General features: G+C 40.5%; 1 pseudogene; it reads right to left on the bottom strand.

The window, feature by feature from the left end:
• Positions 1-346: 346 nt before the first annotated feature.
• On the bottom strand, positions 347-1,599 carry LOC130837237 (E3 ubiquitin-protein ligase makorin-1-like; annotated as a pseudogene).
• Between the last annotated feature and the right edge of the window lie 6,610 nt (positions 1,600-8,209).

The following is an 8,209-nucleotide window of genomic DNA, read 5'->3' as shown; positions in this document are numbered from 1 at the left end:
TGAACCTGGGGTCCTCAGAAATGAGTACTGGAAATCCAGAAACGCTACCCTCAAACTGTATGAATCTCGTGAAAAACAGTTGACGCAACAAACCTATACTAACTGAGGGTTAAATTTGTGTTACAAAAAAACTAAGATTTATTTTTGTAACTTTTTAAACAGAGAAAACAACATACTCCTTGGGGAAAGGTGAGGGATTGAGAAGACAGGCCCTGGGTACAAATTATTATGACAGCACCTGGAGTTGAGAGGGCTGCCTAGGAGAGAACCATGGGCACTGCTGCCACCACCGGGGACAGGGCCTCTCTGAGGCTCAGCAGACCAGTTCACACGCCCTGCAAAGCTGCTATAGATCCAAGTCATAAAAATCTTCCAGCTCATTATGAAACAAGTCCCACTCGTCTTCAGAGTCTGTCAGGTCGTCGTGCCCGCCCGCAGCCAAAAGTATAAGCAATATCTCGCCCAGCTCAAAGGTGACAACCTCTTCTTCGAGGTTGTCAGAGGGGTTGCCATGCTCTCTTTCCTCTATGAGCTCCCAGAAGTGGTTCTTTCCTTGGGCCCGGTATCTGCTTGATATTCCCACTTTCCGTCTCTGTGGCCTCCCCTCTACGGCCATCAGGGTACGCATGCTTGTAAAAACAGTTCCCTCCAAATGGGCAGCTCCCACGTCCTTCATCAAAATACCTGCACGCCTTGTGGCTCACTGCCTCCTTGTATTTTCGAAGGAGTTTCTGCTTCTCTTCTTTCTCCTGCACCCAGTACTCACTTGGAATGACAAAGTTAGACGTGATCCGGCATTCGGGGCAGGACTTTATGATCTTGCTCTCAGATTGCTTAGCACTCCTCCACTTGCGAATACCCTTGAGACAGTAGGTGTGGTTGCAGTTGGAGAGGATCCCGAAGCGGCGCTCGCTGGGATTGGCCGTCTTGTAGACCACCTCCATGCGGATCCCACACACCATGTCCTTGCTGCGCTGCGCTGCACCGCAAACGAGAGCTCCATGTCCTTCTCATGGGCCTCGATGCAAGATTTCATGTGCTGGGATCTCTGGGCAGCAACCATTGGGTGGAGCACCTGCAGCCCACACATATCACACGAGTCTCCGTGGAGATGCGCACAGTTCCCATATCCGCACTCTCGCACTGCAGCGTGGGGGCGGAGCGGCTTCTTTGTCTCCACTGCCGTTTGCTCCTTCTCGGATTCTTCCTTGGTCACTGAGCCCTGCAGGGGTGCTTCAGTGGAGGAAGGGGCAGTACGGCCACAGTAGGGCTGCCCAGGAACAAACTCGATGGCGTTCACCCAGTCTTCTGAACCTGCTCCTACAGTTGCAAAGTTTGAATTTCTTGACTTGGCTTCCCCCAGATTCATTTCAACAATCGGTCCAACTACCGATGAGAAACTTGGGGAAGCAGCAAGGGATGGTTTTGCAGTTAGATCTGTAGCAGTTGCTCTTCCTGTTTCAATGGCTTGCTATGTTCATATTCTCCGAAAATAGAATACCCTCGCTGAAAATACTTGCACACTACACCATATGGACTGTCAGAGAGGTCACGTGAGTAGCGACAGTTAACTCCTTCCTTACAAACCCCATGCATGAAATACCTCTCCCCGTGCGCGCCGCTCCGTGCCACTCGGCCGTGTGCGGGGGCCACATTCTTGATTCTTAATTTTCACAGTGCCTTGTGACGATTTTTACATTTTTGTCTTAAAGTAAATTTATGGAAAAGCCATTTTGGAGAGTGCAATCTCTGAGATTAGTAAAGATTTAACTAAATATCAATAATTAAAATAATCCATTTTTTAATTGAAAAACTTTCAAACAAATTCACACACAGAGGATGCATTAGACCTCTCATTGATAACCGAAGGCCATTGTTAGACCCATGCATTTCTGGACTATGCTCTGAAACATTGGTTCTGCATGGCCTATGGGAGGCTGCAGGAGTATTTTGGATGTGATTCCTGTGAGCATTTAAATCTTGCATTCTCCTGTTTATTGGCTGATTGTTAAGTAGTCTACTTTTATTCCTTAACATTCCTAAAGTTCTTGCCCACAGACGGCCCTCCACTTTCTAACTGGTTACTTTTAATCTGCTGAGGGCTGGAATAAGATATGATCAAATTTACTGAAAGTGTACGTAAGCTAAGAACAACTAGGTTCTGAGTGAAAATCTGGGGAGGTATCCAGGAACAAAATATGTGTGTTTAAGTACTTACTATTTGGCATCTAATTCGGCTATTTTTTTTTTCTTGTTTATTCTTAGCAAACCAGCAATTTTATATCTACCCAGATAAGAAAAGTTCCAGGAACTGTGATGTGTCACTGAATTAAATTATTCCATTTGTATTTGAATTTTCATGTATATTTTTCTAATCCACCTATTATATATCAGTTCCTTAGAGATAGAAATTTTCCTGGCATCTTTGACAGTTTATTCCCAATAGTTCAACTCCTAATAGGCTCTGCAAGTTCAGTGACTATGTGAAAAGAAAAAAAAAAATCCTGAGTTCCATCGCTAGAAAATAGAGCTTTCTTTCCAACATTCACGATGCAGAATGACTATTTATGTCATCATAGTGATTAATGGGCAGTTTGTTTACAGGCAAATTCATCCGCATTTCATCCTTGTCTCAGGCAAAAGTGAAAAAAACTTGCAACAATAGTGAGTCAGCCTGACACATCCCTCTTCCCTCTATTAGCAAACATGAGCTCACACACTCACATAGGAGCAGGTGCTGATTAACTCATTCTCTAAAGCTTTGAAAGAATAAAATCACCCACTAACTTCATATATTTGAGATTATAAATTGTAACTCAATTTTATAAGTCCCTTGCTAGTTGCCCACTTAAAATTCAACTTCAAACCATTTTTAAGAGTTTTGTCACTCCACTAAAAGATCAATGTCAAATGTGCTATTCCTGAAATAGTGATGCTCTACGGCTGTAAAATTCAGTGTAAAATCTCCAGGTCTCTTCCTCTATAAACCCAATACATTTCTTCTTTTCCTTCTAAGACAAACCAGTTGTCTTAGGCCACCTCTTTTCCTTTAGGTTGTGCTTCCTTCTACCCTAAATAGTCAGGAGGAGAGTGAGAAATTCAATTTATCTTGTGAGTTAGCTGAGTGAAAGACAGAAATTTATACATGTATCAAATCATAACTTACATATTTTCAAAGCAGACATTACCTTTTGAACTGCTACTATGAGTTTTCAGAAACACAAGATGGTAGCAAGAACTTGTCACTTCTCTGCCTTGATGACACAGGCCCAAGTAACTGGCTCCAAATAGTCCCTTATTTTCATCATCTACGGAATTCTAGAGCTGGAAGTAAACTTCAAGTTTGAAATCTTAGTGTGGAAAAACCCATAAAAGTTCAAGTGACTGATAACTGAATTACACAAAGGACACCTATACTCAAAGCTATATAGGAACAATAAATATTAAGGTAATATGCTTCCTCAACCCTGCTCTAAGAATTCTGCGAGCTCTTTCTTGGGCTTTCTTCATGTTGACCTGTATTGGACAAGCTGGAGGAATTAAACTAACTCAAAAGAAAAGGACATATAGCCTCCAGGGAAGAATGAAATACATCTGGGAGGTGGGAAAAGGACAGGAGAGGAGCATATACAAAAATCATTCAGCTGGCATTTTGGGGAAGAAAGAGAGAAAAAGAGAATAAGAAGGAGCAGATAGATAAGCTGCTTTTATTCTGTGACATTTTTTCAAAAGGAAGATGGTAAGGGAGAGAATAAGACATTTTGTTTTGTGTTATACATATAAGCCTTATTTACATTTTCAAGAGACTACTTCAATACAAGCCACTCAAGGACTTTGTTCAAATTGGTCGAGAAGGGCAGAATAGTGAGATGTTTACCAGCACAGGATCTGAGGCCAGACTGCCCGGTATAAACCCCAGCTCTTCTACTCCAACTGTTTAACCTTGAACAAGTTACTTAACCTCTCTTCCTAGTTAGTTAATCTGTAATATGGAAATAACAGTTGTATTGACCTTATAATATTTGAGAAATAAATGAATTAATACATGAAACATATTTAGACTAGTCCTTGGCATTATTAGGGGATCAAAATATTAGTAATTGGCATTTACATATATATTTTTGGAATCTGATACTACGTGACATGAATAGTTAGGAAGAATCAAGTCATTTATATTACAAATAAATGTCAAAATACATTCTTTGGAGTATTTAGAAACTGCTGAAATAGTCATCTATTAAAATATTTTTTGTTCTTTTTAAAAACACTACCCTAGAAGTAGTTTCTAAAACCAACCTTATCAGAAAAAAAAGAAAAGATTGTTTAAATTCCAGTTATTCACTTATGATATTCATTTACCTGAAAGTCGCTATACCCCGGCCCAAACTGGTGAATCTGTACATCAGTGTTAGCAACTCAGTTCTATTGACACATCAAAATGAAAGCTACAAGTACCACTGAGCTTCCTATTTTTTAGTGAGAAAATTGAGACCGAAGAGATTAAGAGAGACTTGTTCAAGTTCGGACAGTTAACTGTTGTCACGTTGAAAAGCACATAGCGTCCATTTTGGAGAAGGGCCAGGAATCTAGATTCTCAGAACAAAGATTAGGACATTAGAGGGTCCTTAGATAAGGCAAACACTCAAAATTCAGAACTACTCAAGTATAAGAAAATGGGGAAAAACAATGGGTCGGAAAGAAGTAAGAAGCCCAAATAGGAAACATAGGACATCAGCGACCAGGAGAACTTGATACTGAAGCAATGCTGCTTCAGCTCCAAGCTCTTAATGTGGTTGGAATGAGAGAGGTGCTGTCCACAGAAAGAACAAATCCTGAGGAAGGAGGGCGCTAGGGAAAATGGGGATGGGCTCAAGGTAGGATGGGTGGCTGAATAACGGAGTGATAGCCTACAACTAGGTATTTGTCTGCAAAATTCTTGGTGATAAATCAATATTTGAAAATTTTGGGGAAAATTGTTTTGCATGAAGATCACTCCTCACAACTGAACAAGGTACTTCTCTTATCCACCTATCACACGGCATATGTAACCCCTTTCTTCCCCACATGAATGCACCAAAGATAATCAGGGATGTGACAATAATTTCCATCTAATAGATGTCCATGTGAGAAGACAGGTGTCAACTCGAATATAACATATTAGAAGATAATAGCTTGAAATTTCTCTCTTTACATCATCTTTCCAGAAAGGATCAGAAATCACAAGATTTAAAAGATATAACCAGAATCTCTAACAGCTCTACTACATGCCCAAATAAGAGAATTAAAACAGATTATTCTTCATCGAGTCTTTAGAGACGGTGAACTCTTGAACTCTCAGTATTTATTTTTGACGGGAATTTTTAACTGATGGTCAGATCACCCTAGAGTGCAATGGGAAAGAGAAAAACCACAAGAACTTTTCTTTTCTCATAAGACACATGATGTATACTTCAGGCTACTGCAGGGCAGTAGGCTATCACCGACACAAGATTTGGATAAGAATTACATTAACCCTAATCTCTCCAATTTTAGTGAACTTGAATGGCCTATTTGTACAGTAATTTACCGCTGAAGATAATTCATAGCCCACACAATTCTACTTAAAGCCCATGCTTCAGTGCCTGAGAATCATGACTTTGTTCTTTAGCTTTAGTTTGCTGGCAGGGAAGGAGGGTAAATGACATTGGTGCACATTCTTTACAAGCATAACTATCTGGTCCTGAGAGATGTACAGAAAGAGAGTTCATCAGATCTCAATTAAAAAACTATCGGCCAAAAGCACTGAGGACATGTTCTCTGAGTGTTAGATAGGTTGAATGTTAGATTAAAATAGTTGATGCAATTAATTACCCTTAATCTTTTGTTGTAGTTTTTTGAGAGTCTGTGATGAATTTGCCCAATTCCTTAAAATTATAACCATAAAGATAATAATCCCAGTTTTCCTATCCATGAGTAGAATGTCTATGTATACATCTGAACCTGTGTGATTACGTCTGCAGGATGGAGAGTTTGAATATTCCCTACTCTTGCATGACTGGTACAGCATGATGCAAGGTCCCTCTTCTTATATTCTTCACCTGGCACTTCCTAGGGGCATTTAGATTCTCCTCAAAGGACCAGTCCTATAAATCGCCTATCCCTATCAAAAAAGTGTCAGAATCTGCAGAAGGTTGAAATGTGTCAGAATCTACAGCCATGAAAAGGAATGCAGAAGCTGGCAAAGAAAACTTTCTTTTTTTCTGCACTTGGAAACAGTGTGTCCTTGGTACATAAAGAAGAGAGAAGTATGGGATGGTACCAACTAAATATATTTTGTTTTAGCATCCTGGAATTATGGAAGCCAATCCATTAGATTGTTGCCAAATTGGAGGCTTACTGGGTGTTTTTTGCAACTGTTTATAGTCATCAGTATGCAGATTTGATAAGACTAGCTTTATGGAAATTACGTCAAAATTGCCATACTATACATTACGTGCAAAAGAGAGCACATCCGTCTTTTTGACTTCTGTGTACCTAATCTTTGGCAGAGTATCTGGAACATAGTCAATACTCAATGTATATATCTACCTCCTTATTGAAGAATGGAAGGTATAGCTGACATTTATTTATAACATTCAAAATAGATGATTGCCATAGTATTTTACATTTTACAAAATACTTTTCACTTATTACATGCTCATGTCTTTGCTTCATTGGAAAATTGTTATAGGGCATGCCTATTCCCTGAAACCTCAAGCGACTCAAGAAATAGAACTGGGAAGCATGTAATTGTGGTTCAGCAAGAACTTTCTAATTGGAAATAGAGTGGACCCTTGAATAGTGAAGTTCCACACCTCCATCATCCTCATCCATGTCCATTATCTTCAGTCTCAAAGACTGTAAATAAGCTATGGTTGGGAATCCTCTGCACTGATAGAGTTTCAGGCTCCTTGGTGAGCCCACCGACATCTGGACATACTTTTGGGAAGAAGAAAGGGAGGTGACAGAGAGCCATGTCCACTCACTTGTAGCCTTGATCCTTTGTATTTTTTTAAAATAAATTTGTTTATTTATTTATTGGCTGCATTGGGTCTTCATTGCTGTGTGCGGGCTTTCTCTAGCTGTGGCGAGCAGGGGCTATTCTTCGTTGTGGTGCTTGGGCTCCTCATTGCTGTGGCTTCTCTTGTTGCGGAGCACGGGCTCTAGATGCGTGGGCTTTAGTAGTCGCAGCACATGGGCTCAATAGTTGTGGCTCACAGACTCTAAAGCGCAGGCTCAATAGTTGTGGCACACGGGCTTAGTTGCTCTGCGGCATGTGGGATCTTCCTGGAGCAGGGATCGAACCCGTGTCCCCTGCATTGGCAGGTGGATTCTTAACCACTGTGGCACGTATTAAAGCCCCTGTTGTATATTTTTGATTGTATGTTTCTGGTTTGGTTGTAAAGCAAAGAGGAAATGACCTTGTATTTGATCATTCCATCCAGTCCTCAAAACTAAATTAACTTTTGTGGTTTGGCCTAGTTCGAATGTCCAGAGTATTCCCATGTGGATGGTTTTTGTTTTGACTTAACACAGAACACTATTTCTTTATGGGATCTTCGGAACAACAGGATTTTGTATATTTGATGCAAAGAGTTATGACTTGACATTATCGAATATGTATGGAACCTCTCTTATGAACAAGTCAATTTCTGCTGGGAATTGTGAAGAAGAGAAATGAGGAAAATAGTTATTATGGACTGAACATGTCCCTCTCCTCCAGAATTCTACTTTGAAGTCCTAACTGAGCCCCAGTACCTTGGAAGGTGACTGTGGTTTGGAGATAGGGTCTTTGCAGAGGTAATTAAATTAAAATGAGATCACTAGAGTCGGCTCCAGTGCAACATGGTGTCCTTATAAGATTTGGACACCGAAGATTTGGACACAGACACACACAGAGGGAAGGCATTGTGAAGACATGGGGGAAGTTATCCATCTACAAGTCAAGGAGAGAAGCCTGGAACACATACTTCCTCATGACCCTCAGAAGAAACCAACCATGCCAACACCTTGATCTTGGACTTCAAGCTTCCAGAACCGTGAGAAAATAAATTTCTGTTGTTTAAGTCACCCAGTCTGTGTGGGATACTTTATAATGGTGGCCCCAGCAGACTAACAGCATTTCATTTATGATTCTCATTCACTAAGATCTCACACTTATTTCTACACCCATGGAGATGAAATAAAAGTG

The sequence above is a fragment of the Hippopotamus amphibius genome, chromosome 15 (genome assembly GCF_030028045.1).
Source record: "Hippopotamus amphibius kiboko isolate mHipAmp2 chromosome 15, mHipAmp2.hap2, whole genome shotgun sequence".
In the NCBI taxonomy this organism is placed as follows: domain Eukaryota; kingdom Metazoa; phylum Chordata; class Mammalia; order Artiodactyla; family Hippopotamidae; genus Hippopotamus; species Hippopotamus amphibius.
The sequence above is the reverse complement of the archived record's forward strand: the minus strand, read 5'-3'. Positions and strand labels throughout refer to the sequence as shown.